Source organism: Harpia harpyja, chromosome 10 (assembly GCF_026419915.1).
Source record: "Harpia harpyja isolate bHarHar1 chromosome 10, bHarHar1 primary haplotype, whole genome shotgun sequence".
NCBI classification, from domain to species: domain Eukaryota; kingdom Metazoa; phylum Chordata; class Aves; order Accipitriformes; family Accipitridae; genus Harpia; species Harpia harpyja.
The window spans coordinates 46,403,782-46,431,432 of NC_068949.1; the positions used below are offsets into that span (position 1 = coordinate 46,403,782).

Sequence of the window (27,651 nt, forward strand, 5' to 3'; positions counted from 1 at the left end):
TGTGGAGTAGGAAAGTGTGTGGCCAAGAGGAGCTCAAAGTCCAGACCTGGAAGTCAAAATGGGAGGATGTTTGCCCAATGACACGTTAGCCTAAGGAAAATGCTGCCTGTTCTTACCAGTAGGACCACTGCAGGTGTGGTGCTAATGGTAAGACCTGGCCACAAGATGCAGGGTGAAAGGCTGTAGGGCAAGGCGTCAAGAAGGAAAAGCAGCACTTGCTCCAGAGGAGACCTGGGTTATTGCAGACACGGTGGGTATCTGAGCTGTAGGTACGGAGCAGAAGGGGTGGAGCGGGTCTGTAAACTGGGGGAAAGAAGAACATGTTGAGAATGATAAGAAGAAAATGATGGGATGGGCTGGATTAGACCAGACCCTTCCCTCCCTCTGTATTCTTTGGCCAAACCTCTGCGTGTATATATGGGTATATAGATATATTTAACGCATATAGCCATTTCATTGGCCTCCTTCAGCTGGCTTTCCACAGATGATTTTCTATCTTACATGTGTCTTAAGCTGAGCTGCCAACACCATCTGCCAGTCTGGAGATGACATGATAGTTGGATAAACAACTGCAGTTGCTCAAAACTAGAAAAGCAGAACAAAACAACTTCCAGTGTTCTGCATGTCACGTTTACTTAGATTCCTGATTAGACCAGCATGTCTAGTGTTTTGATACATCACTTCTAAAACAACACCTTATTTCAGAGACTTGCTCTGCACCTAATTCTCTCCGTTCAGGAGGACTGCATTTTATTGTTTTCCTTGAATTTCCCTAAAGTAGAACTGAAATGTTTCCATCAGTTGCTCATCAACTGTTCTTTCCTGAAGGGTGTAACTTAAGTTTTCACTAATGTCTGCAATTCCTGAGTCTTGGGACCACAATGACGCTTGAGCTACAGTTAATATCTGAAAGCTTTGAGGACTTTTCAAGGCAGTACAACGTGGTATCTGTTGAAGTAGTTTCTAAGAGCAGGCATCTGACTGGTTACATTGCATGTTGCCACTGTACAATCCGTTGTGCTGACGCTTCACTGTCAGCTGCACGGGGGCTTGTTATCGTTAGCACCGAACAAGAACAAGAGTCCAGGAGGTGCCTTCAGCAGCAGCACTTAGCTAACGTCGCTTGTGCTAATCCTGGTCACAGCAGAAGTGTGTGACTGTTGATACTTTCTGTTGTGAAACTTCCCGTCTTCTGGCATGTGATGCCGTTCTGCAAAGCATGGAGGGTAATTACTGGAAAAAACGTACAAACAGTTCAGGTAATTTGTGGATGCATATGAAACTGGAAGCAATTGGATTTTTTTTTTTAAACTTGGTTTCCTTGTACTTTTTTTGCAAAGAATATACTTTATTAAAACCCTGTCATTAACTGACTAGTAAAACAAGGTTTCTGGGAAAACAACAGGCAGACTAGCAGCCCTTAGAACTCAAATTTGTAAGACACTCTGGGTTTAGAGTAGTGCCGGGAGAAAAGTGCCCACTCAGCATCTTCTCATGCTGCTTTGTAGCTTCTACTTGTGTGTCACCTACAGAGAGCCGCTGTGCACGCTGCCCGTGCCACGGAGATGTCTGCGCCGTAGCTGGGCGCTTGGCGAGTTATTCGTCTCTGGTTCTAAAGCACCAGGCGCCGGCTCACCGCCGCTCGTCGTGCTTCTGTGACCGCAGAGCTCTGTTGGCAGCAGGCGGCTGCGACCAGACCCAAGGCCCTGGTAGTGCCAGGGTGACGGACGGTGTTACTTCCCCGCCGAGCCTGACCGGCCGGTACGCCAGGTCCCCGCGCCGTCTCGGCAGCCTTATCCCGCAGGGTGGGAGCCGGGACGCGGCCCGATCCCTCGCCGTGGCTGCCCTGAGCGCAAAGCGTGAGGAAGGCAGTCGCCCCTATCCCAGAGCGAAGGATGTTTGCCTTTCTCTTAAGGAAGGCCCGTCCGAGGGCCGGCGCGTCGGAGCAGCGCTCGCTGGGGTTGCGCCGCCGCGTGTGCTGCTCCTTGGGATCGCCGCGGCTGCTGGCCGCCCTGCCCTGCTGCCCGTGGCTGAGAGCCGAAGAGGTGGCCCGCTGAAGAGGGGTCCTGGCGCGGCAGAGATGGGGCAGGGGGGCACGGCTCGGCACGCTGCCGCGTGCGCCGGGAGAAGGCCAGAAGAGCCTGATGTTCGGGGAGTGGCGACGGTGTCACCGGGGGTGGACGTCTCCGAGCCGTTTTCTGTTCCCGGTGGGAAGCGGTGGCTGCAGTGGCGGCTGCCCGCGCAGCTGAGCTCCCGGCGGGCGAGGGGCAGCCCTCCTTCCAGTCCGTCCTCGTGGAGGGGGCTTTGCTTCCCCCGCGTTCCTGCGGCTTCCCGCCCCGCTTCCCTGTGGAACTGCCCGTGAGGCTGTGCTGCGGGCCTGGTTGCGTGCTCATCATCCATCACCCGTTTCAGCTGCAGGACTCGTGTCTCCGGAGTTGTTTCAGACGGTCGGAAAGTCTTCTGAGAAATGGAGGTGTTGCCCGCGGCGTGCCGAGCACGTGTGTCTCAGCAGGGGCAGTAGGTCCCTGTGCGGGACCTGCTCCGAGAGCCAGTCCTGCGGGCTTCGGCACTCCGGCCTTGACTGTTTTCTTGGGAATAAGAAAATCTCTTGTGCTTTTGCATTTTGTTTGCTGTTGACTTCCATGATAATGTCATATTTAAACTTGCAGCTGCGTAAACTTCAAATTCCTTGAGCCAAAGGACTGTTCTTCCCTTGTCTTTCACAGTGATGAGCACCCCAGCTGATTTCTGGTTTTATAACAGTAGGTTTGCTGGCATACCCAGGGCGTTGCGTTCAGCCACCGGAGGAGAGATGCGATCGAAGGGCGTGCGATGCAGTGTGCCGAGCACGCTTCTGGTCTGGAGGGGAACCCCCGCACGGGGCAGGGACGGACCCTCGGGGCTGGTGTCACACGCGTGGCCTTGGGGACAAGCAGCGGATGGGGCCGCGGCTCCGGCTCTGCCGCGGGCTGGGGCACAGGAGGGAAGGAGCCCGTGTTTCCTAAGGCTGCCCTGTCCCTGCTCCAGGGAGCGCATCGTGTGGTGGGATTCAGGGGCTTTTCAAGGAGTGTGGGTTGCTCCAGCCCCGCTGGGTGGTAAGGGCATTGGTCCGTGCAGGTTCAGGGCGCTCGGCAGGCTGAGCAAGTCCTGCAGTGCGCCGAGGCTGGGTCTCTCCTTCTGCTCTGTGATCCTTCTGAATGGCTCCTCATGACAGATCTCCCCTCCCTGCCCACAGCCCTTTCATGCAGTAAAACCTTTTATAAAAAAAACCGCTTGTAGATTTTCGTATACATCTCTGCATGTAACAAGTTTACAGTATGTATATTCATTTGCTTTTTCAGTCTGGAAAATCCTTTATTCTTCCTCCCTCTCTTTCTCCCCTCTACCCCCAAGCTGTGGCTGCGGGACCATTAAACTTGAAAATACTGGCTTTTGAAGGTTTTAATTTTACTGCTATTAGCTTAATAGACCCTCAGTATCAGTATACTTGGCCATTCATCACAAAAAGCACACTGCTACTATGTGCAGCAAAATCAAAGCTTATTGCATACTTGCTATATATAGTAAGCTCTAACGTAAAATTTGGAACATTGGGTTATGACTTCACCTTCAAAGATGTTCAGGGCTTTGTATGTGCATGTAGCCAGTACTGCTTGCCAGCAGTTTATGAAGCAACATAAATCACTCTTCTTTTTCCTTTTACCTCTTCTCTTCTGCTCTACCAGTGGCACAAAAAGGTTATATAACTTTATATAAAAAGTCGTGGTGGTGATTGCTGCGATAGCTAAATTTTTAAAAACACCTGCCTGGTCACGTGAAATATTTCAGCCCAGAAGATGAATGCTTGAGATTTTTCTTGGCCTGGTTTCTAGATGGTTCAGTCAACTAAAACCAAGCATCCAACTTAATTACTGTTTCTCAGTCTTCCTTCAAACAGCTTGGAGTCAGCGTCTCTGCATACTAATATGAAGTAGGAGAACAAGTCTATTTTAGACTGCATTGCATGTTTGTGTGCCCCAGCGCTGGATGTCTGGAGCTGCGTGTCTGGTGGCATCCCACTGATTTCCCTGTTCCTGAAAGCGCTTGCACATTTGGCTTGTGACCACTGCGACTGCCTTTGGAGACATCTAGATCCGTGCTGCTTCTCCTTGTTTGTGCCATCTGTTGCCCCTCTTTCCCTCCACTCTCTGCTCCCAGGCGTATTTTTTGGAAATGCCAGCAGGCCATACATTGTGCTATTTCTAACTGCACACGAGCTGCACAGATGCCTAAGAATGCGATCTGCTTACGTGAGCTGTAACTTCAGCTGCCGAAGGAGATTTGTATCAACCGAAGGGCTTAACAACTCTCTTGGAAGCAGAGCAAGCTGCCCTCTGGACTGAGGGTCTCCAAGCCCCATCTGGAGCTTTAGGCATCTGCTAGTTGTGCTGCCCAAGCGTGCCCACGGTGAGCACAGAGGGGGGGTGTCCCTCTGGGGTGTCACTAGCCTGCTGTGGGCTCGGTGCTGGTTGGATCTGCGCAGGAGCAGGGTCTGTGCCGGGGGCTCGGGGCGACGGGTGCTTTCAGCGGAGTGTGCCGGGGGCCGGGCTCTGCAGAGCAGCCCCATCTGCACCGCTGCTTACTGGGGCGAGAGACCGGCTGCGTCTACGTGGTGAGGAGAGATGTCTGGACAAAGAGCCTGGAAACTTGTTTCCTTGAAAACTTTTACAAATAACGTAAAAATGAGATTTCTCTAGCTTTTTCTGGATTGCATTTATTTACTGGTTTGGTTTTTAAAGTCAAATGGAGGTGTCTAAAGCTGTGGCTACAATTCACCTTTTCACACCAAGCACAGTGAGTCTGGCAGGGTGGGACCTCAGGCAGAGGCTGACATGCGGTTTGGAGTGAGCAGCGCTGGTCAGCCGAAGGGGTAAAGCCCTTACTGAGGGAGTCCTCTTGCCTCTCTGGGTAAGGCTCAAAAGTTCATCCTACTTCTGTTCGGGTTGAGCAGATGTTTGCAAAGTATTGAGCACCTCCAAGTTGCATGTACAGAAGAGCTACTTTGGGCCAAGAAGGAATAGGGTTTTGGTTTTTTTTTTCAGAAACTTGGGGATAGCTCTCTGTAGAGAAGGGTGCTTGTTACTCTGAAGGAGAGGAATGAATAAGATCTTCATGGAATAGCCATGCATTGTTAATGCCACATGCAGCTGCTTGGCTTGTGAGGCCTGGTGACACAATAGGGTGAAACAGATATTTCCCATTTTAATGTTTAGGTGTGAAAGGTAGGACTTTGAACCCCCAAATCAATGTGAAGATTCTTGAATGTTGAAAAACCTGCAAACTGTTGTTTTTCAGCCTTGATACGTGTTTTGTTTTTTCCCTAAGTACCCATTGCTGACACTGGGATCAAGGTGAATAGGAGTGTGTGGGCTGAGTGACAAACTCTGACTTCTGCCTAATAAAAGACTCAAGGAAGCTACTGGCCTGTATCCTGCAAACTAGATGAGGATGAGCTGGTGCCTGGTTTATTTTTTTTTTTAAATCTGCTTGATGCATCTGTTTTGCACCCTATGTGTACCTTTACAGAATAAGTGGGCTTTGCATTAGCTGGTTTATGAACTGTCGCACATCCTGAGATTACGTACATCTGAAATAGGCTTCTCGTGTCTGGCAGTGATGACAGAGATGGGGCTTAATACCTTGACTTGTGGAGTGCTTGTGCTCTTCATACCTACAGTCCCTGCACCCCAAATCTCCAGCTCTTCAATCAGTTGGAAAGTGCTCTCTCGCTTCTCCTGGTGCCGCCTCTGCCCCGGAGCCGGAGCAGCGTGGGATCCTGCCGCGCACACCGACGGCGATGTCCATCTGGTGTGTGAGGGCGAGGGCTGCGCCGCCCGCCCGTCTTTGTGCTCCGGTCCCTACGGATGTAGCACGGAGCGAAGGTCCACCTGTGGCTCCTCTGCCTGTGGAAGCGAACGTGACTCATCTCATCTTAGCAAGAGGGTCACAAACGCTCTCTGGCGTGTTGTGCCTGAGCCTTTCCCACACAAACTCCATCAGCTGCCCTGCATTAATCGTATAATCATCTCTTGGTCACTGGGGATGCATGTCTCTCTGGAAGGGAGGAGCAGGGCATTTTTTTAATGAAGGCTTTTTTCATTAAGTTGATTAATTTCTGAAGGAGTGAATGCTTTTAACTGACATACCAGTTCCTGTTTAATCTGCACGAGGTTCTTGCTATTGTAGGATCAGACAGACTTGTTTTCTTTATAAAGCATATTTCCTGTGTGCTCTCTGCAGTTGAAGAAATGAATTGTAGCAAAATTACTGGCTTAACTTCCTTTATGAATGATGACTTGCTCTATTTTGATTCAAGCCAATAACTTAAGCCTTTTCTTCATGCAGAAAGCAACCTTTTCCAAAAGCAGAAAACCCCCGAACCCCATACAGGATTTTTCATAGAGATGCTTGGATGATAGAGTTTAATATTGGAGAACATAGCTGCCAGCCTGTTCACGTCAGCTGGATACTGATGCCTTGGGAGTTGGAGACGGTTCTAAAACCCTGTCCAGCAGGTCGGGGACGGGGCTCCCAGCTGCAACCCAGTAACCCCCACCAACCCCAGCCCTCGTCCCGCAGTAGGAAAGCATGGGAAAGAAGGACTTTTCCTGGACCGCTGCCAGCAGTGCCCTTTCTGCCCTTCCCCTCGCCTTCTGCTGGTGACTCTGGCTGTTAAGCAGGTACTGTCTTTAGAAACGAAGCCCTGTGGGAGCCACTTAGCTGCCCGTCAGAGGTCTTCTGGGTCCCCTGGCCCCCGTCCCTCCTCCTCAGGGCTGCGGGAAGATACGACCACTTGATCCTTCTGAGCTTGAGCCAGGGCTGCCTTGCTGCCCTTCCCCCAAGGGGACATGTCTGGAAGAAGACTGACTGGCGATGCTTAATTACGGCCTGCTGTTAATTGCATTATGATTAGAAAATATTCCTCAGAATAAGCTGCTTGGGTGGAGAACACGAGCAGGCTTCTTGCTGCCGTTGCTTCCCAACCCGCCAGGATGAGCAGGGTAACGGGGGCTTGTGCCGCTCGCAGGGCTGCGACAGCAGAGGGTTTCAGCGCTGCAGCACGCTGGGGCTTTCCAGAGAAACCGTCTGGAGGAGATGGTTCCGAACTCCAGCTCGGGCACGCACGCGTGTCTCTTGGTCTTCCCCCGGAGCCAGTCTGTGAGTGTCTGCTGGGGGTGGCGGTGCAGCCCCGGACGGACGGCAGCACGCCCGTACACGCAGGAACCCCTTGGGTGCCGCTCCTGGTACTCTCGCGAAGGCAAAAGGTGCGGGGCCCGGGGTGCTCCCCGTGCCGCAGAGGGGGTGCTAGGGGTATCCAGTACTTGTCTCACCTGAAGGGTCAAGGCACGAGTCCCCTGAGCGGGGCTGTGGGCAGAGCTGGCGTGAGCAGGGTCCCCACGCACCGGCACACTCGAGACGCGGTGTTCTCGGAAGGTAAACCAGCTTTCCGCACTCTGCGGCAACAGTTAAATCTGAATTTGTGAATGGCTTTATTTGATCCAAAACTTCATTATTTTTGTAATGAATAAGCACTTGGCTTCAGGAGAGCTTTGTTGGCTTTCCTTTTGACATGCAGCTTAGCATGCAGGCTGCTAGATCGTGCCGTTGTCCTGACTCAGTCAGTCTGTTATGTATTCATTACTCATACGTGTATCAAGGCTACAGCAATGTCCAGAATGTAGCGTTTAAGCTGGTGCTCCATCTCGAAGGTTGTTTTTTTTAACAGAAATCTGAAGTTTTCCAGCGACAGAGCGAGAAAGTATGAGTGACTGTTGCTGTGTTGCTCCTCCTGAACGCATGTTGAAAACTCCTGGGTCAGCTCAGGAGGTTGCTTAAAACAGACACCTGAGCTCTCATGGGGGGTGGCCTCTGCCCCCTTGCCGAGCCTGGGCTGCGGAGCTCTGTGTTTCCAGGCCGGGGACAAGCGCCCATCTGTCTGCAGGCACTCGGAGCTGAGCAGGGTGGTGAGGTTTTGACATTTCACGACATGGAGCATCAGCTGTTTTAAAGCAGTTCGCTGTTTTGCTGGTAGCACCAACTTTCTGCTCCCAGAGGAGAGAATCCCTGATCTTTGCCCCCCAGGTAGTCTCAGTGAGCAGCTGCAGTTTGGCCTCATCCCTGTCCCTACGATGGGGCAGCCTCTGCCTTTGCACTGGCCTTCACTGGGAGGTTGTTTGACTTCGGGCTTCTGTTGTGATGCTTCCTTCCTCCAAGTGTGAAAATTGCAAAGAATAAAACCGGCCTGAGGGCTTGCTGTTACCTCCTCAACAAGGAAATGCATTTTTTTTCTGTTTAGACCAAATATTCTCAATCTGTAATCTGTCTCTAAAGGGTCAGGTTTTTGCAAAAACCATTTGAGGGATATTCTGCCAAGTCTGTAGACCTCACTAAGGCTCTGGTAGGTGTAAGATAGTAAGCCCGCAAGTGAGTTTGTCGTGTGCTTTTGAAAATCTCACCATACATCAGAAGGCAAATGAATAGATTCTCCTGCAAGATTAAGTATAAATGTATACTCTGTCGACTATAGGTAATAGAGCCTTGTTGTGAGACATCCAAGTTTCTTAGGAGCAGAACGATTCTGCTAAATGCTAAAGGAGTTTATGAAAGCTGATTGCAGTCCTCTGGAATATAGGGTTTAGGGCAGATGTTCGTGGTGTGTTGAATCAGCTCTTTGATGTCTCAATTGTATGGGCAATACAGAAGATCATTCTGGATGCTGAGTCTGGGCAAATCAGTGTCGCTTTTGGTTCCATGCCTGCAGAAGAGGTGCTGCTGCGTTTTTAGCAGCATTGGAAATGTGATAATCTTCCTGTGTTTGGTGTTGGTGTTCTCGGTTTATTGTGCTCTGTATTTGTAAGTCACGAACCTCAACTGTGAGGGGGTTTTTAAAGGTCTTTGATCTTTTGCTTCATAGCATTAATCCTGTTTGTCAGGAACACGGATTTGAGCCTGTGTGTCCTGCGGTTCTGACTCGGCCACGTTAGTTGATTTGGCACGGACGTGTGGTGGGGCTGGTCAGACTTTTGAACCGGCTCAAACTGAATTGCGTTTGAAGTGTGGTGCAGTGATGCTTTTGCAGTTGAAAAGTCTAAGTGCAGATCTCCATGCCATTTTTTCATTCATTTCTGTATCGCTGTTTCACGTGTCTTCGTTTCTTCACTTGATCTTGAAGACAAATCGATCCTCCGTCTGAACTCTTTCAAGGCCTCCACTCCATAAACCTGACTTACAGGGCCAGTGCAAGTACCTCTGGCATGCAGGGGTACAGATGAGGGCTTTTCTCTTCTGTAGTTTTTTGTTTTGATGGGCACATCCCTCTCCAGTAGATGCATCTTTTCAAGCCTGTCATCTTCCCTTAGTCTGGCTGGTATCTGTCAAGAAGGCCAGATGACAGCAGTCTAACACATCAGGCGTGGGCAGCTTCGTTACCTTTTGGTAGCTGCGATTTGGAGCGTGTGGTTTTGCACTTCCGAATTCAGAACAAGCGTCTCGCGTGCTCTTCTTGCCTGAAGGCTGGTCAGTCGTGCTCTGGCGTCTCGGCTGCGTCCGCCTTCGGACGGCTGCGTGGGAGGGGAGCCGCGCGCGGTCCTTCGAGAGACGCCGGCCGTCCCGAGGGCTCCGCAGCGCTGCCGCGGCACACACGTGCTTCTGCAGCATGAGACGAGCCGTGGGCCGGGGTGGGAAGGGGAGCCCGTGGAGGGTGGGGGGTCCGAGGGGAAGCGGGGCTGCCTTTTCCCTCTGGAGGCAGAGCGAGAAGGCGGCGTGGCTGGGGCACTGCGGCAGCAGTCGACGTCTTGAGCAGTTGCAGGTACTTAGAAGAGCTTCTGTACGGCTTGCTCTCGAGGGGAAAATAATCCTATTTTATAGATTGTGTTTGAAAAGTGGAGGCAGATGTTCTTCACGTGGCACTCTCTGTGGGGACTTGTGGCAGATTAACCTACAGTAACCCACCCTGAATGGGGACTTAGAAGTCTTTAAGCCAGAGACTGAAGATTTATTATCATCACTGATATTCATATCATGTCTATCTTGGAGAAAATTCCTGCTCTTACTTTGGGTTTGTTAACTTGATGAGTTTCTTCCAAAGCTGTAGCTGCTGCTGGTTTTGCCTGCCGGGCCAGCTGGGAGCAGGAGAATTCCTGGCTATATTTAGAGGACACCCGGAGCGTGTGCCTCGCCACTAATGCTGGTCCGTTCTGTGCTGCCTGCAGTAACCTCTCCCTCTTTCACTTTCTTCAAGGTAACAGAAGATAAGAGCACAGCTGTTCTCCTAGAGGGTCACGAAGTCTGTAAACATCCTGACACGCTCCCCAGGAGAATCTGGAGGTTGCCGTGCGCATGGCAGGAGGACGAGTTTCCTTGTCAGATTGCACTGCTTTTCATCTGGGACAGGTGACAGGCACCGGGACTTGGAGTTAGGTGGCTCTTCTGGTGTGAGGCTGGCAGGAAAGTGTTAAGGATATCTTACCCTAGAATGAAAATTTGACAAGTCATACGGCAATGAACTAGGAGAACAGCAAAAACCACAACTTGGAATGTATTTATTACTTAAAAGTTAGCTATTCTTGATAAAATCCCAAAAATTATTGCTGCTGCTTATTTTACTTACAGATTTCACACACTTGTTAATTTTAAAGCTACCAAACTTTTACTCAATACTGTACTCTGAGAAATGTAATTGGAGCAGGACATGCAATAGAATGAAATCATTGTAGTGTCTTAAGTACAATGGACTCACTTTTGTGTCTATTAAAACTTGGAAAATGTGCAACACGTAACTATGTGGCTGTCATTGCATATGGTAAAGCTTTTTCTTGTCATCTACTGCAGAGCTGAGAGAATCAATGTTTTGAAAAGCAGTCACCTGGTAACTTGGATGGGTTTGTGTCCTAAATGCGTGCTTTCTTAAGTCACCTGAAACAGCAGGCAGCACAGCCTTGGCTTGCTCATGCTGCATGCGTAGAGGTAGGTAGTTAGCCTGATGGCTCCAGCTGGAGAATGAGTTAACGTTTTGAACTAACTTTTGTGTTCTCACCTAGTCAACGAGTGTAATTTAAGGGCCCTTGAACACACCTTGTTGGATAGAAAGGATCTTCATCCTTACACATGACCGGGAATGATTAGCAGTCTTTAAAAAACAGAAAACAAACAGCCTATAACTTTTGTACCAAATTTAGAGTACAAATGGTTTACAAACTGAAGTGGCCTATAAACAAGCTTTTGAAACTGCATCGGTTATTTTTTTTGGTTTTGCATTAGTCTAGCTTTCTCTTGGATTCTGTCAGTCTAGAAACATTGATTTGTGGTAATCTGTTGCTTCTGATGCTGGAGAAAACGGTTCCCTCCTAGGTGAAATGTTGTCTGCATGTAGAAGATTGCCTTTGAGCTACTGGATCGTTGCACAGATTCTGCTTCCTGTTTGTTCTTAATCCGTTGCCGCAAACACTGTGATGAACTATTGTCGAATTAGAAGAACAAGCGGATTGGAAAACATACAAGCTCGTGTTTTCCTGGTTCATGCCAGTTCATATTGTGGTCTTTTGAATGTCAGCAAGAGAGGTCAGAGCTTCCCTCTTCTGTTTAACAACAGCAGAGTTTGACAAGAAGAGTTCAACACCAAAAAACCCCTTCTGCTGAGTCTCAGTAAGAGCATACAATGAGTCAAATATGTTTCCCTTAAAACAGTTGGAAGACTGCGGTATAAAACATGCAAACTAAAATGCAGTGCTGAAATAGGACATCTGTGTCCCAAGACCGATTTTGGCCACCTCTGCAAACAAATCAGTAAGCTTCCTGTTTTCCAAAAATAAGTGTAAAAAGGACAGCAGTATATAGCGAAGGAATGTGTTCCTGCACCTTGTGTAAAGCCTTTATGAAGCAGTTGTTTACCTGGGCATCCGCTTTGCCCATCTCCAGAGCAGACTACTTGGCTGGCAAAGATGCTCTTGTGCAGTGAGTACTCCCACTCATGGAGAAAACAGTTCTACCTTTCTTAGCCCCTGTCTGTCTGTCTTCAGGAGTTTCTTTGTGGGTTTTTTCTAGCAACTTCTCGAGCTAGGCCTAGGGTTAGCTGATGGCTATGTGAGATAGTTTTTGTGTTTTCTGCTCACACAGTTCTTTATTGTACGAAATCCCTGCCAAAAAGTGTTGCCAAGCCTTTTGGCTGTAGCATTACAGCAGTTAGCTGAAGGGAGTTACAAGCAGCCTTCTGTTCATTTAAAAAATAAAATTTAAAAAAAGGCAAAACAAAAATAACTAAGTCCCCACTCCCCCACGCTTTCAGGAAGAGCGCTTGTCTACTCCCATCTCTAGTGAAGGGCTGCTCCTGCCTGCGTGTGGAAAGGCTGCTCTGTGGTTGAAGGAGATGCCAAGAACAACAGGTAAGTCCCGGCCGCTTTCCTGAGAAGGCTCGCAGATGTCACTCAAGTCCCGTGAACAGGCAGAAATGTCCTTAAGACCAGGCATTCAGTCTCTGCTGGGTGTGAGAGAGAGTTACGATACCTCACACTTGGGGCCACTGATTTTCTCTAGGCTTAGGACATGAAACGGATTGAGAAAGTAAGCTCAAGTCCAGCGTCCGTCCTCTAATGCTGGATGTGGTCCCCGGGATGGAGTTGTTTAAGAGGGGATGTCTGAGAGTTTTTTTCCCCATGATAATTTTGCTCTGCAGGAAAACCCCTGGTGCACATAAGCGTCCTCTGCCAGATGTTTAACTGTACGGTGGAACCCTGTCTGCCTTCTGCTTCTGCCTTGGCAATCACTGTCGTCTCGTGCCCTCGGAGCAGCGGTTGTGCTCCTCACTGCTGATGGAGGAGTACCTGGTATCCCTGCAAGAAACCTTCCCGGTCTTCCCTTGCCGGTTGCTGTGTCCTGCTAGTCCCCTGTCACCAAGGGCGCAGCTCCTGCTGTCCTTACACCTGGATGCATGGTGACATTCCTGACATTGCTGGGCCCTTTAGAAAGCAAACAACGGGCTTTTACTGCCTGAAAGTCCTTGCCGATGCAGAGGTAAAGGAAAAAGTGTCAGCGTTACAATCTCGCCAGGTCCTGTGTCAGCAGCAGGAAGGTTAGAGAACAGGTTTGCTGCCATTTTCTGCCAGGAGGGCTGGGGAGGGACCCTCCTCCAAAAAGGACTGGAAGGTTGCATGTGCTGGGACTCCTTTTTTTTGTCTTTTACCCTTGTGATGCCAGGTGGCCTGACACACGCGTGTCTGCGTTAGCACCAGCTTAATGAAGCAGACGAGTGAAGCTTAAGCACTGCAGGTGAGTCACCGAATTTTTGCCACTTTTACTAAGAACTGCGACAGAGAGTTTCAGTAAAAACACGGTAACGGAGAAAATAGTGCTTAGGAGGCATGCAAGTGGATTGGACACCGGGGTCCTTCTCTGAATCAGTGGCTCAGTGCCAGAGGTGGGTTTAAACAGCAGCCTTAAACAGTATCCCAACAAAAAGCACAACTTTGGACCTGCATATGGGAGCTAAAGAAGTTGGCTCACTTCTTCAGTGAAAAGATGATTCTTCAGTTTTGGCAAGGCTTAAAGCAAAAATCTTGTAACAAATTGCTTTTTTTGCCTTGGCCATTATGCAGGTAAATGAAAATAATTTCTCAGCAAATGCAAAAGCATAAACCAAGAGCACGGTGACGTTTCATTTCTTAACTGATTTTAAAAAGCTAATGTTGAAGTTTCTAAATGTCATTTTTAATAATGTGAAGTTTGAATGGCTTACTTTAGTCTTCTATTATGTCAGAGGAAAAGCTCCATTGGGTTAAAACCTAAATGGGAATGTTCAGGAATAGTAAGTGGTCTTTAGTATTCTCTGTAATAGGTTCTGTGCTGCCCATTGAACATCATTAGCAGATCCCTATGTGCTGTGAAATTTCACTTTTTGTTCCATTTTTAAGGTTTTCCTCCTTATATTTTTAAAACTCGAGCATGGCTTTAGGAAATTGTGGGCTTTTTTCAGTTCATTTCAATTCTTGTTACACTAAAGGCCTATTATAGTCTCCGCTGCTCCGCACTGTGGTTTTGGGGGTTTCCTCCTGAACCCTACAGCTGTGCTTCAGCTCGCACAGCTGATTTCCTAAATGCAAGCCCTGCAGAATCTGAGTATGGTTTTCAGTGGAGGGGGGCTCAGTATTTTATTCTAACATTATTCAAACCAGTACTAAACCTGTCAGTACTTTTTGTAATAGGACTTTTGCTAATATTCTGAATCTATAGATTAAATTTTGTGTGCATAGTCCACATTCCTCTTACTTGGCCTCGTGTCTGACATGCCTTGAGCAGGTTTTCAGGTCCCGAAAGCCCCCTCAGCGTCCCGCTGTACCCGGGCTCTCCCTGTCCTGGGCGGGCGCTGCCTGCTGGCACTCCTACTCTCCCAAGAGAAATAGTATTTTCTGCAACTGGAGAGTGAGTCTGGTTATTTCTGTTCAACACCATGATTTCTTACCGAATTTTTGTATCCTCTCTTTTCTGACTTACTAAATTTATTTAAAGGAGCTAGCTGTGTAGGTGGCCTAACTTAATAGTTTCTGTTGCTTCGTGAGCTGTAGGCTGACTCAGAAGAGCTGTGGGTGAGGGCTGGTGACAGCACTACAATGCCCGTTTGGGAACCCGGCCAGAGTTTTGACAGTGGTGGTTTCTCCCGGGGCTGGGGGCCAGGCAGCACCGGGGAGAGGGCGAGCAGGGAGCCGCAGTCTCCCCGTGACTGGCGTGCTTAATTACCGTGGTTTTCCACTAGTCCCTTTGGTGGGTACAACTGTATGGTCGGGGCGGGTGCCCCTGCGCCTGGCGTCCTGCGAGAAGCATGACGTGGACAGAGGTGACCTGGCCACGCTGCGGAGCAGCAGTGGTGCATAGCATGCTGCCCCAGGGCAGGGTCCCTTGCAGGCTGGGTTAGCTGAGGGGAAGGGTATGTTGCTGGAATTGTGGCACTTAATGATGCGCTATTTAAAAAACCTTTTGTTCTATGATAATGAAGCCGTCCAAGTGACTTACAGAATAAAAACCCACACGGTTTTGATTCCATCAGGGATCCTAAGGCATAGATGAGATTTTTACCGGGTGCTTTATTGTGGCTTATAGTTAGCATACTGCCTATTTCACGCCGATAAGGGCTAGCAGAGCTGCCAGAGCTGTTGTACGGCTGCCCTGGCAGCGTCTCCAGCAGAACGGCTTTTGCCTGCGCCGGGCAGCCGGGGCTGTGCCATGCCGGCTGATGGCAGGAGCGGGGCCGCGTCCACTCTGTTTTCTGCTTTTCCCGGGTGCGTGGCGGTGGCGGGGCTGCCTTCCCGGCCCCGACTTGCCTCGGTACCTGTGCTCTTCAGGTCCTGCCACACTCGCCACGGCCCCGTCTAAACACAAATCCCCGTTGAGCACTTGTGCCTGGTACCGGTGGCAGCAGGGATAAAGGAGACTATCCTGGGATGATGGTGGCCAAACATCGCAGCACCTACTTCTGTCTAAATACCATCTGCAATGTTTTCCTAAAGCTTCTCCTTTAGTCTCCCTTCAAGTTTCACGCTTTTCTGTGCTCAGTTCTCTATTCGCGCACTTCCCAGGTGTCCTCCCCGCTCCGCCGGGCTGTCGGACCGGGCAGGGGAAGCCGAGCTCTGCTGAGGGGCTCCCGGCGAGGGGCTGCCGGTGCCCTGACACCCCTCCTCTCGCCCACCAAGGTGCCTCTTGCTGTAGCCTGGGAAGTCCCCGTGTCTCCCTAAAACGCCTTGTCCAGCAGAATGGCCTTAAAATTAAGAAAAAGTGGTCTTTGGAGGAGGGGGCTCTGGGTCTCCAGCTGTGCAGGCAGCGCTGCGGGTGGAACTGGGCACCCACCGGCTGCACAGTGCTGCCTGCAGGAAAAGTTCCTGCTGACCTTTGCTTTTGTGGTGTCAACTTAGGAGTTTCTCAAACTTTTCCACAGACCTGAAGTAAACGTTTCTGATAATTTGACTTTGTGAAATTTCAACTTTCTTCCTGATCTAGTGTTGAATAGGGGAAAAGGCATTTTAAAGTGAATGGAATGAAAATCCATTTCCCAAACAACTTTGCCTTTGTCATTCGTGATGGGCCCGTGAGACTGGGCTCAGGGAGAGCATTCTCAACAGCTGGTAGCAGTATCTTCAAGTTTGTAATTTTTGACTGTTTCTTCTCGTTTCTTCTTTCCTGATTAAGCTATAGCCAGTAAGAATATCAGCATCTCAACACATTTTAACCATATTGATGCTGGTGTGCTGGTTTTAGAGGCTGTGATAATGTTAATTGGAGCAGCAGCAGCACCGACTGAATAAACAAGCTCTCGGCAAGCACAGCTGTTGGGGGGAGCTGGAGGGAGGAGAAGACCAGACCCAGACCTGCCCCAAAGCACCAGCAGTGCTACTTGCCCAGATGGAAGGTGCAGGAGCGAGTGGCTGGAGAGCCAGCCGAACCCTGCAGGTCCTGTGTGTTGGCTGCCAAGTGTCAGAACAAGCTGGTGAAATATTAAGCTGAGAGCCTAATGAAAAACAGGGAGCATAGCTACTTTTTTTTTTTTTTTTTTCCTTCTTGAAATGAGTGTTTTGTTGGACTCTGAATTCTTTGGAGCCAGGCGGGATCCCATGGGGGCTGCAGTGAACATGCATGCCTTGTGGAGTAGTCACATCTCTCCGGCACAGCAGGGGCCATGCTGGGCCAGCGTGGCCACTGGTCCCCTTGTGCTCGGAGCCCGTGATAAGTGGGCGCGTGGGCTTTGCCAGCAGGTTCCGTGCCTCTGCTTTGTGAGAGGACTTCAGCCAGGAGAAGGGACCTGCCCTCAAACTGTGAACCTCAAAGTGCATCCTTTGCTGCTGGTGCAAGGACAGACTGGTTGTGTAAGGACGGGCGATGCCGAGCAAGTCCCTGCTGGGCAGGACGGCAGCCCTGGCGCTGGGGGACTGAAGAAAGGCAGAACAGCTCCGTTGGGTTGTCCCAGAGAATGCGAGTCGATCAAAGCTCCTTCTCCAGTCAGGCGCAGCCTGGGATGGCAGCATCACCATTTGTCACTCTTAATGCGTTTGAGTCACTGTTGGCACCAGTCTGGTTTTCATGGGGTTTTCAATCACTCCCTGTGGAAAAAAACTGTCCTTATGGCCGAACGTGCTGGATTTTAGCAATAGTTTTATGTTTATCTATCCTCCTGGCTTGGCTGCAACCTTACAACAGTAATCCTTCCTGGGGCTACAGTATCCCTTAATAGGTAGGAGAAAATGGGAAGTTGAACAGTTGCTTTTAAAGATGAAAGTAGCTTTATGCTGCCAAAAGAAATATCTACTATTCTGGTATGTAGTAATTTTCTTATTTTGCTAGATCTTAAGATTATTACTACTATCCTTTTTTTATTACTGCTTGTAGCAGAGGACTCCTAAGCAGCCTTGATGCGTGTTTTTCTGTGTCTATGGATTAATGGCTCTGCTGTGAGACCCCAGGCATCGGTAGCTGGCTGGGACCTGGGCTCCCCCTGCCCCACGCCTGCCCCATTGCTTGGCAGGGACCCCCAAGGCCGGGGCACCCCATGCATTGCTCTGACTGCCACCGCTCCTCGCAGCCCAGCGTGTCCGTCCCTGCCTGCATCCCAGCAGGGAGGTCGCAGCTGAAGGCTGCCGCGAGCCCCGGCCGGGGAGCAGCCCAGCTCTTGCTCCGTGTCGGTCCGAGTTTCCGTGCTTCCCGCCTGAGCTCCGGTTTGCGCAGGAGGGACCAGCCTGAGCGCAGGCAGTGGGGGTCATCTGAGCTGATGGGCATCACAGGGAATTAGACACAGGCGCCTGACTCTCCAGTGGTGCTCCAGCGAGCCTAATTAAAAGGGAAGCTTGCTTTAATCCAATCAAATGTCTGTCTTGTATGGAAAATATTTTCTTTCCCCTAAACTTGAATTTATTTTTTTTTAAGTGCATATTATAAAACACAAAGTTCGGCAAGTTGTTTTTAAAGCTAATTTCTCAGGAAAAACACATAAATTATAAGCTGTTTTCCATTAGACACCAAAACCTGAAGCATTTGGCTTTGATAACCAAAGCCTAATGTGGCTTGAAACAGAATATGGTTGAAATAGAGAATCTTAAGTGCAGCTGAACTGAGTACGGAGCAACCCCCACCGATGGGCTTGGGGGGGAGGGAAAGGGGTGTTTGTTTTCCTTTGCTGAAAGTCCTCGGTGTCAGTGGTGTCACACTAAGGGCGTGTGAGGATGAAGCGCTGGCCCCGAGGGGCGCAGGGGGTCCGGTTTTGGAGGAGGCGTGGGGCCCTGCCATGCCGGGCGCTGGGGCTGCTGCTTGGGGCTCGACCCCGCACCGCCGATCCCCCCCCCCCGTGCCGGGCAGCGGGATTCCCATTGCCCAGCCTGGCACGGGTAAACAATCTGGGGCCAAATCCCCCGAAACGCAGCATCTTTCCTGCATGCTTATGCCACCCGTTCGGAGGAGGAGGGTGCCCAAGGGGCTCCCACCACCCTCGCAGAAAGGAGCCAGGCACCCTGCTCTGCTCGTAAGAGCAAGCTGTTGTAAGGAACTGTACGCGGTCTGGCCCCGGCATGGCAGCTAATTAACCCTAAGGCGCTGATGAGCCCTCGACGGAGCTGCGCGGGGGTCTCTGGTGAGCGGTGCGGGAGGTGCGGCGGGCGCAGCCGCCGGCGGCAGCAGCCTCTCCCGGCGCACCGATGGACGTGGGGACGGCTGGGATGGGGCCGAGCTGTTGCTGGCAAACCCGGGCTGGGGACGGTAACGCCAGGTCGCTCGGCCCCCGTGGAATGGCTGCAGAAAGGTGAAGGTGGTTCTGGGGCCGGTGGAGAAGCTCGGGCTGGGCAGCGGCGGGGGCTCGTGGGGAGGAGAGCGGAGGGGCCGGGCAGGGGGACGCCGGCCACATGGGGGGCTGGGGGGTGGCGGGGGGTCCCAACGCCACGGGCGCACGCAGACGCGTGGGACCCGGGTCCGGAGCACGCGTTTACTCTGGGATTGAAATTTGGTCTTGTTTTGCATCTTGTTGCTGGTGTGGGGGTGGGGATCCTCTCTGCTTTGATTCTGTTTATGACTTTCCTCCACCCCATCAATTTGCTCAGCAACATCGTTTGCAGAAGCCTGTAATGATTCTGCATGGTTTTAATTTGCTTATGGGTGTGAGCTAATGAGTGGTTTGAAATCAGGCTTTGCTGGTTGGTGCCTTGTCACTGCGTGCTCCTGCTCGGCTGGACCCTCTCCCGCTCGGCACCGCAGGTTTGCCGCTCGGGAAGCCACGGCTTTGCCGCAGAAAGTCCCGGACGTGATCCTGCACTATTGCAAGTGATCAGTGATGTTACAAGGGCATCATAGGCACAAATATCTGTATCAATGAGTTTTAAATAAGGATCCTCATGTTACTGTAGCCTCTCCAAACCGTATTTATTTATAATTTCCACAGCTGAAGCTCTGTTGCTAAAGAAAAATTGAATTTTCCCAGCGGCACAGAGGCTTGGCTGATGAGTCACTGCACTTCGTTAGCTAATCTTAGATCTGCTGTGAATTACTCAGTGACTGCTGATACAAAGTGGGCTGAGAAAATGCTCGTTTTGAGAAGGTAATTTTAGAATTCGGGTCTCTTCCCTGGTACGGGAGGGTGCGAGCGTGCGGGGGTTGAGAGCCACTTGTGTAGGTGCGTGCCACTCTCCCGAGTGTATCTTAAAACATAAAGACAAACTTAAGAGCCTGTGCTACTTTCTCGAGTTAGATCCATGTGTAAATTTCAGTTATGTGAAGATGCTTTTAAATTCAGGAATAACTCAGTGTAAGTATGTATTGAATTAGACAGATTATGTAGTTGGGGTAATGGCCCTAGTGAGAGGGAGTTGGGGAGAACGGGGCTTATATTAGCAACGTTAAGTGTTGAAGTCTGTAATAGGGGAGCACAAAAGTGTTTTTTTGGAGAATTCAGTGGTTTTCAGCTTTTACTCCGCAGATGATGAGGTTGTTTTCTTCTGAAGTCCCTCGAAAGGTGACTGAGACTGCGAGATCATACGTGTTCTCTGTGAAATGTCTATGTTTCCGCTGGAAAACGCAAAGGGATCGCGAGCCCAAAAAACCTGAAAGCTCCCTGGCCAGGAACGCGTCCGTCCCCGCTGGGACCCCGGCGCGGCGCGGCAGCACCGCCGGCCTTCCATCGCCAGAGCTCCGGCTGCCGCGGGCGATGCCCGTCGGCGGCTGCCGCGCCGCAGGACCTCGCGCCGTGCCGCCGCGGAGCGCTCCGTGAAGGGCCCCGCCAGGCGCCGTGCCACCGCGCGCGCTGCCACGGGACGCCGCGTCACCGGCACCGTGCTGCCAGAAGTCATCCCGTGTCGGACTGAAGAGCTTTTTGGCTCGGCATCCGGCTCCTCCTGAAGGAGAATGCAGAGAATGTTCTTAAGGACTGTTACAGAGCGGCCTGGCTACCAAGGAGGTTGCCCAAACACTTCATGGCTAATTTACAGTCTGGAGTGCAAGGAGCGGTACGGTGTTTTGTGCGATGTTTGCTGGTTTTAGCCATGGGAGTGTTTGTTCTGTTTTCTGAAAGCTGACTCTTCAACATAGTATCTTGTGATTTGGAGTTCTGTGGCACTAAACCGATTTGAGAATCGTTTTATTGGCTGTTTCCTCTGATTTTCATATTTAAATAAGTATTGCACTTCCATTATTAACCTTTTTTCTGCATAAAAATGGAGTTACTTTAATTCTTTGTTGTCTCTTGGCTGGTTTCTAATCTTAGTTGCTCAGTAGGTTCATGTGAGGGACTTTGTAAGGAGATGTTGTTGCCATACAAATCGTGTCGGCAGGTCCTCCTTTACCCATGGTTTCACTGGTGTATCGGGGGCCTCCCAGGCTTCCCCCTAAACCCCCCTCCCCGGGAGCCCTGCCGGTTCCCCGCGGATGCGCCCGGAGCAGCAGCAGCAGCCGTGCCGTGGAGGGTCCCCGTCCCGCACCCACGGGTGTCTTGGGGAGGAGGGACAGGGGCCACTGGTGGCCGGTGCTGTGCCGGCGCTGTGCCACGGCGTGGGGGCTCCTCCTCGCGGGAGCTTTTGGGGCAGTGGGAAGCATTTCCTGGGGGAGCAGAGGCGTTCCTGGTTTTTATCTTCCTTTTTATTACAGCTTGTGTGCGCACCAAAAACTGCATCAGCAGTTTCCCAAGTGGCAGTTTCCACTGTGGCTTGAACTAGTGAAGTTTTTTGTAATATACAGGTAATTTTTTCTTCCTGGTGCTAGACGTTGTCAGCTGCTAATAAATGCTGCCTGGCTCAGCCCCAGTGGTTTGTCCCTGACATATGAAACACTTCTTGGTATGATAATTGCAGCAATTTCAAGAAATAGGAGTAGGGGTCTGGACAGGAATTGCCTTTGGAAACATCTGTTTCGCCACTCTATCTATGACCTCTTTCTGAAAAAATCTTTTAAATTAAAAAAAAGATTGTTCACTATAATACAGTCCCTGGAGTGACTGACAAATGCCTGTAAAAGCTACACTAATGCAACTTCACCCTTACAAATTGATACCCAGTGGGAAGAAAACTCCACGGCCTCCATCTGCAAACCTCTCCTCACAGAGAATCGAATTTGTAACGCCAGTTTTTCTGAGCTTCACCTTCTCCGATGCTGCCTTTCCCTCCAGTTCAGTTTGTCCCTCCTGTGACATACCCCGGGCATGGGCTGCAGGGGCGTGCGAGGGGGTTTGCAGGTCAGGCACACACGTGCCGAGCGAGGTCGGGGTACGCGGCGAGTGCCGTGTGCCGGCAGCTCTTCCGCACCTTAGACCAGGGCGATGCTGTAGACGACAGGAGGGGTGGCCCCAGAGGTCCACGCTAACCTGAAAGCCCTTCTGCGGGCAACGTCTGGTCTCGGATGACCCTGGCAGGACAAAGGGCTGTCGGACAAAGCGGAGCGTTTGCTCGCTGCCGGTCGGCGTGTCGGCATCCTGCGGGCAGAGCCTCCGGCAGCGCTGTGTGGATGGGGACCGGTGTGGGTATTGCCCCTCCGCTGACCGTCCCCTGTTCGGTGGCGCGGAGGTCACCGGAGGCTGGGATGGCGTGAGACGTGTCCCTCTCCACATCTGGCTGGGTGCAGGTGCCGCAGCTGCAGGGCGGCCGGGAGGGGATGGGGGGGGACGTGCTGACGGCTCCCACAGCCCCCCGAGGCGCCGAGATGGGGTTTTGGTGGGAGCACGTCCAGTGCTGGCGGGTGACGGCACAGCCACGGGTGGGTTGTGCCCGCCGGCCTTCGGGGGCTGGATGGGGCTGGGGACGGGGGGGCATTTGCAGGCAGGGTGGGCTGGAGAATAGGTTATCTGTCAGGTAGAGCACTGTGTGGTGAAGCTTCTTTCCTTCTAACAGCCTGGGGAGCAGGACAGGGGGGTGCCGTCCCCCGAGGGCAATCCGAGGGAGCGGTATGCCAAGCCAGCGCCGGGTCACCCGAGCCGCAGGTGGGAATGGGGACTCTCGCTGGGGGAGAACTGCGCAGCCGGGAAAAGTCTGGCTTTGGTGCCAGGCTGCACAAGCTTTGGTACGTTCAGAGACTTGAAAAATGCAACTTCCCACAAGAGAAGGCTGTTGCTGAATGGGAAAGGCCTCGGACCCTCTGCTCTGTCTGCGAACTTCAGCTGGCTCTGCATCAGACTGACATGCCAGGCAGAATCAGCACAGAATTTTCTAAAGGAGCTAAATTTGGCTGCGTAGCACAGTAGAGAGGGGCAGTGAGACACGGGAAGCCCCCTGCACCCCCTGTGCAGCCCCTGCGAGGGGACAGCCGTCCTGCCATGCGCAAGGCTCGGGCCACGGGCTGCAGAGCTGCTGCAGGAGCTGCCGGCTCCAGTGGCACGGCGTCTGCCCTGCGTGATGCTGAACACGTAAAGCACAGAAAACCAGCAGCTCGCTGACAGGCAAATTGTATCTCCTCCTCTGTACAGGCGGCAGAAGGCTTTGGAGGAAAGCTAACGCTTGCTTGCTTGGCTTAATTAAACCTGTTCGATAATGTTGTTATCTTTGCTGTTTGCTATGCCTGGTCCCAACCCCACCTTCTCGGAAGGGTCTGTGATAGGGTCCTGCTGCTGCTCTCGCCCGGGGCAGCTTTGCACCTAAACGTAATTCGTCCTTATTTCAAGGTTAAACCGTTCTTCCCATCACAGATATTAATTATGAGCTGTAATTAATGGTTTTTTCCCCCCTCCCTTTACAGATACCGGGGATTAGTTATGATCAGCCAGTTAGGATCAGTTGCTTGCACAACAGTGATGGATGCTCTTTTTGGGTAGTATCACTAGCGTTTCCCTTATTATGAACCACTGATGTCTCTCTGGGAAGCATGGAAAAGCATTCTGTTTAGAAAAGCATTTTTTGTGCAGGGCTTTGGGTTTTTCCCTTTACTACAAGTCAGCAAACAAAATTGTTGTTTACCAGTGCTGCCTGTACACATCATCTGTCACTGCAATGTGGGACCTGTAATTCTCTACATGAGGGAATGAGTGGCCATGGCCAGAAGTCAGGACTTCCATCCTTTGGGAATTTATGCGTACAATAATCATTCATTTTAGAAGTACTTTGCATCTGCTGCAGAAGAAAAAACCAGGCATGTTTCACCCTGAAATAGGTCACCCAGACTTCTGTTCCTGATGGTCTCGATTGAAGTTGGACCTGGAAGGCACTGCTGGGAAGTGCTCCCAGGCAGAGCTTGCCAGGGCAGCCCACATATGACCATATCCCCCTTCTCTAGCTCAGATAAACCTTACCAACCCTGCCACCCGCTATTCAGTGTTAAGGGGAAAAAAACGTAATGGCTGATGGATGGAGGAGAGCCCAGCGAGGAAGGGATGCAGCTTCGCAGGGACAAAGTACGGGCTGAAAAGTTAAGCAGCCGACTTTACCAGAAAGGGGAAGGGCTGTTGACCTACAGTAACCGAAGGTGCAGACTGGTCTGGAGAAACCAAAAATAAAGAGAAGTGAGGTCATGCAGTGGGAACAAAATAAGAAACACATTCCTGTCCAATTGTGTTGTTTTCCTGTCTAGAAAACATGTTCTTAATGCTCACATCCGCTATTCAGGCTGGAAGGAGCGTTGTCTCTGGTGCCAGCGAAGGTCCCGGCCGTGCCCTCCGTGCCCGTGCTGGCAGGACGCCTCGGCACGGCGCTCGCAGGGAGCGCTGGGGAGCTCGGCTCCGCGCCTCTGCTCCTCTTACCGGAGAGTCCAAAGCAGCTTCTTCGGTGGGGCTCTGTTGTGTTCACACCTACAGCAAAGCGCTGCCAAACTTTGTAAGGGATCTCTTAATAAATTACTTGTCCCGATGAGATTTGAAAGCAATTCTGCAGTCTCGCAAAAATTGTATTAGTGTCTCCTGTAGCAACTTACCACTCATCTCACTCAATTGACTTAAAATACAGCACTGAGTAATCCAATCACTAACGCACTGCTGCAGAAATGCTTAAAGAAGGAAGTGCCACTTATGTCAATAAATGTTTTTTTGCAGCAGAACTTAAAGGCCAGACAAACATAGGGAGCCTGTTATTCCAGTAATTCAGATCTGCTTAAAGGAGATACATGAATTGTTTATCTAGTAGAAATTTGGGATTTCAGGCATTTTGTGTTGGGTTTTTAATGCGTTTGTTAGGTCTTGCTAACTTAATTGCAAGCACTGGCAATAACTTTATCGCTGTTATTTGCAATTGTCTTGGGCAGAGCGTTCCAGACGGGGCTGGTTCGAACGCTCCAGCCGGGTCCAGCTGCGGAGGTGGCGCAGCCCCGGGCTGCGGGCAGACGCTCCCTGAGGAAGCCCCTGCACCACCGTGTTGCAGTGGAGTTCGGCATTTTCGGTTTGATACCTGTAACATAAAGGCAAAGCTGGCCGTGGTGACTTGCCTCGGGGCTTTGCTATGTGCCCTGTTCTCACTAGCCTTCCCAGGCGGCACACCGGGAATCGGTCTCGCTGTGCCCGGGCGAAGCCGCCCTTTTCTTGGCTTCGCTCGTTTGCTGCCGAAGCCTCAGCAGAGTAAGTCCGATGGCGGTGAGATTTAGGAGGTGGTGGAGGAGCAGATCAGACCTGTGCCCCCCGGGCACCTCTGCGGGGAAGAGCGCAGCAAGAGCTGACCCCGCCGCAGCAGGCGGCCGCGCGCTGGCAGGAGCCGGGCTGGCTTTGCAGGACCGGTGGGTTTGCAGCAGTCGCCGCTTCGCCTGGTGCATCCCTGCGGGTGCTGAGCATCCCAAGAGGAGATCCCAGCAGGTGAAGGGGAGGAAAAAGGGAGATGGAGGGGCTGGGTGGGGGTGGCGAGGGAAAGAGTCTGTGCTTCTCCGGGGAGGAAACTAAAAAGTGGAGTGTCCTCAAAGCCGCCACGGAAGAGTGCTCTCTGCTCCCGTTGTCACCTAGGGCTTTTGAAGCGCAGAGCCTGGCTCGCGCGCCGTGGGAGGCGGCGGCGGTGCGAGGAGGGTGGCAGGTCTCGGCAGGCCATCCAGCAGCACCGCGCGGCACCCTCGGGCAGAGGCTGGACGGGTTCATGCTTTTCATGGCGACGATCGGCTCCTGACCCCGTGAGACCGAAATTCAGTGTGCGGCTGGGGGAGAAGCTCCGTTTTGCCTTTTTCATTGAGCTTATGGATTTTTCTGTGCCTGACGCAATGCAGATGCAGCAGCCCAGGGATGGCGGGAGGCATCTTCGCTGCGTTTTTCTCAGCCTGGGTGACGGCAGTGTGATTTGGGGTGCCTTTCGCCTTGCTGCGTCTGACGTACCAGCCCAGGCCAGGATCCGCACTACTGTTGCTTGTTTGTTTGTTAGCTGCTGATAATTACATATATATATATATTTGTTGGGCAGCTATTTGTAATACATTCAAGGCTCCTTATGTAATAAAGACAGCAGACTTGACGTCAGAACAGCAAATTGATGCATTCTACTGAAGACCTTTCAATATAAATCAAGTTCTCAGGCCCAACCCTCTCAGAAGAGCCCTTCAGAAGCTGGTGGAAATTCACCCTCTCCGTGGGTGGGTGAGCCAGGCTGGCCATGTGAAGAGCTGCTTTGCTCACAAGGCAGGGGATGGTGCCTTTGCTTTTCTAGTTTGAATAAACATAAAGGCATTAGAGACGGAGGCCAAACCCAGAAATCGCTTGGGTTCTGTTCCTCCATACCTTTAATAACGTATAGCTTTGATTTGCAGTGCAGGCAGTGCTGCAGAGCGAGACCTGCGGATGAAAGCCCCCCAAGCCCTGCAGCCGTGCTCCTGGTTCCTTTCCAGCACCAACTCCAAGACGGTCCCGGCGGGACCCCTCTGGCAGGCCGTGGCCACCGTGCCCTGCGTCAAACCCCTCGCTCCAGGAGCCGCAGGTTTCTGCCGAAGGGCAAACCGAGCCCAGGCGGTGCGGGAGGAGACCCTGCAGAGCACCGACCCCCCCGGCTGCTGCAGACCCGGGATTTTAATGGGATGCCCATTTAGCCTCTCCTGTGGGAGAGCCCGTGCGTTTGGCCGGTCTTGGTCCCAGCAGGGTTGCTGACAAATTAAGCTCCTCGTCTCCTCTGCTGAGTTAATCTAGCAACCTCACCCCTCAGACAGCCCGACTGCTAGCTGTGATTCAGTTAGTCAAGATCACAGTAAAGGAAAAAGAAATTGTCTGTTACTCCCTACAAAGCAATGACCTCATTTATTCATGGTAGGAATAAATCACTCCTTGATCAACTCCTAATTACACCAGCCAGCGTAACCTTGTGCATATTTACAGCCAATATTCCAGAAGTGGGAGGGATGTAATCCGGCACTACACTGGTCACAGTAGTAAAGCCTTTGTGTGCCCTCTCCTCTTCTTGTAGTTCTGGGTCAGCCCTGCCCGGCTGAAATCCATGAGGATTTCTGTGTGGTCCTCGTGACTGGAAGCCGAGTGGCGTGCGGAGCCCTGCCTTTATGGATGCCCCAAATACTAGCGATGGGAGAGGCTCGGGTGGCACTTTCATTGCTACCTGCCACTCTGGGTGTGATTCAAGGTGCTTTTATTTTTTAAGTCCTCAGCGCGAGTAAGATCCGTGAAACGCCATTTGTGCCTCTGAGGGTGGCTGGCGTGGGGACGAGCGAGGGCTCCGGTGGCTGCCGCACACGGTGGCTAATTGGCCACAGAAGCAACAGCACAGCAAGCTCCGCTGCGTGCGAACTCCTCGACCGTCAGCGTTTTGTCTCCACGGGCACGCTGGCTGCGTGTTCACGGAGAGAGAAGAGCCCGAGGAGCGACGAAGGGACGGGGCAGGGAGGGACGTGGAGGCACCGTGGGCAGGAGGCGGCTGCGGGAGGTGGTGGCCAGCGCCGGCTGGTGTGGTGGGGGCAAACAGCCTGAAAGCAAAATTGTCTGTGCAGTGAAAGGATGGTGGAGAAAAAGTTAAAAGGAGAAAAACGTGGAGGGGGGAGAGAAACTGGAGCTAGTGAATGGAAATCGCCCCTCCAACCGGGCAGTCCGTGGGGGAGCTGCGCACAGGTCACCGCAGCAGCTCTCCGGGCTGAACGCTGCGTTGCCCAGGGCAAATGGCACAGAGGAGACCAGAAATGTCCCGAATGTGGGAAATGACTGCCGTAGGCACCGGTAAAGCCGCTCACTGCCTTCGTAGCAAGTGCTACGTCTATGCAGTTTGCTTGAGCTATAATGGAAAT

The 27,651-nt window shown here is 51.6% G+C and overlaps 1 protein-coding gene across 2 annotated transcripts in view; it reads left to right on the plus strand.

The window, feature by feature from the left end:
• PWWP2B (PWWP domain containing 2B) overlaps positions 1–27,651 on the plus strand; it is a 46,982-nt gene that overhangs the window by 12,004 nt on the left and 7,327 nt on the right. The window contains exon 3 of one of the 2 annotated variants that reach the window (XM_052799048.1): positions 10,280–10,817. The exons of the other annotated variant lie outside the window; for it this stretch is intronic. The gene's annotated coding sequence lies outside the window, so the exon portion shown is untranslated. Of the gene's footprint in view, positions 1–10,279; positions 10,818–27,651 lie in introns of those variants that run through there. 2 annotated transcript variants of the gene reach the window in all.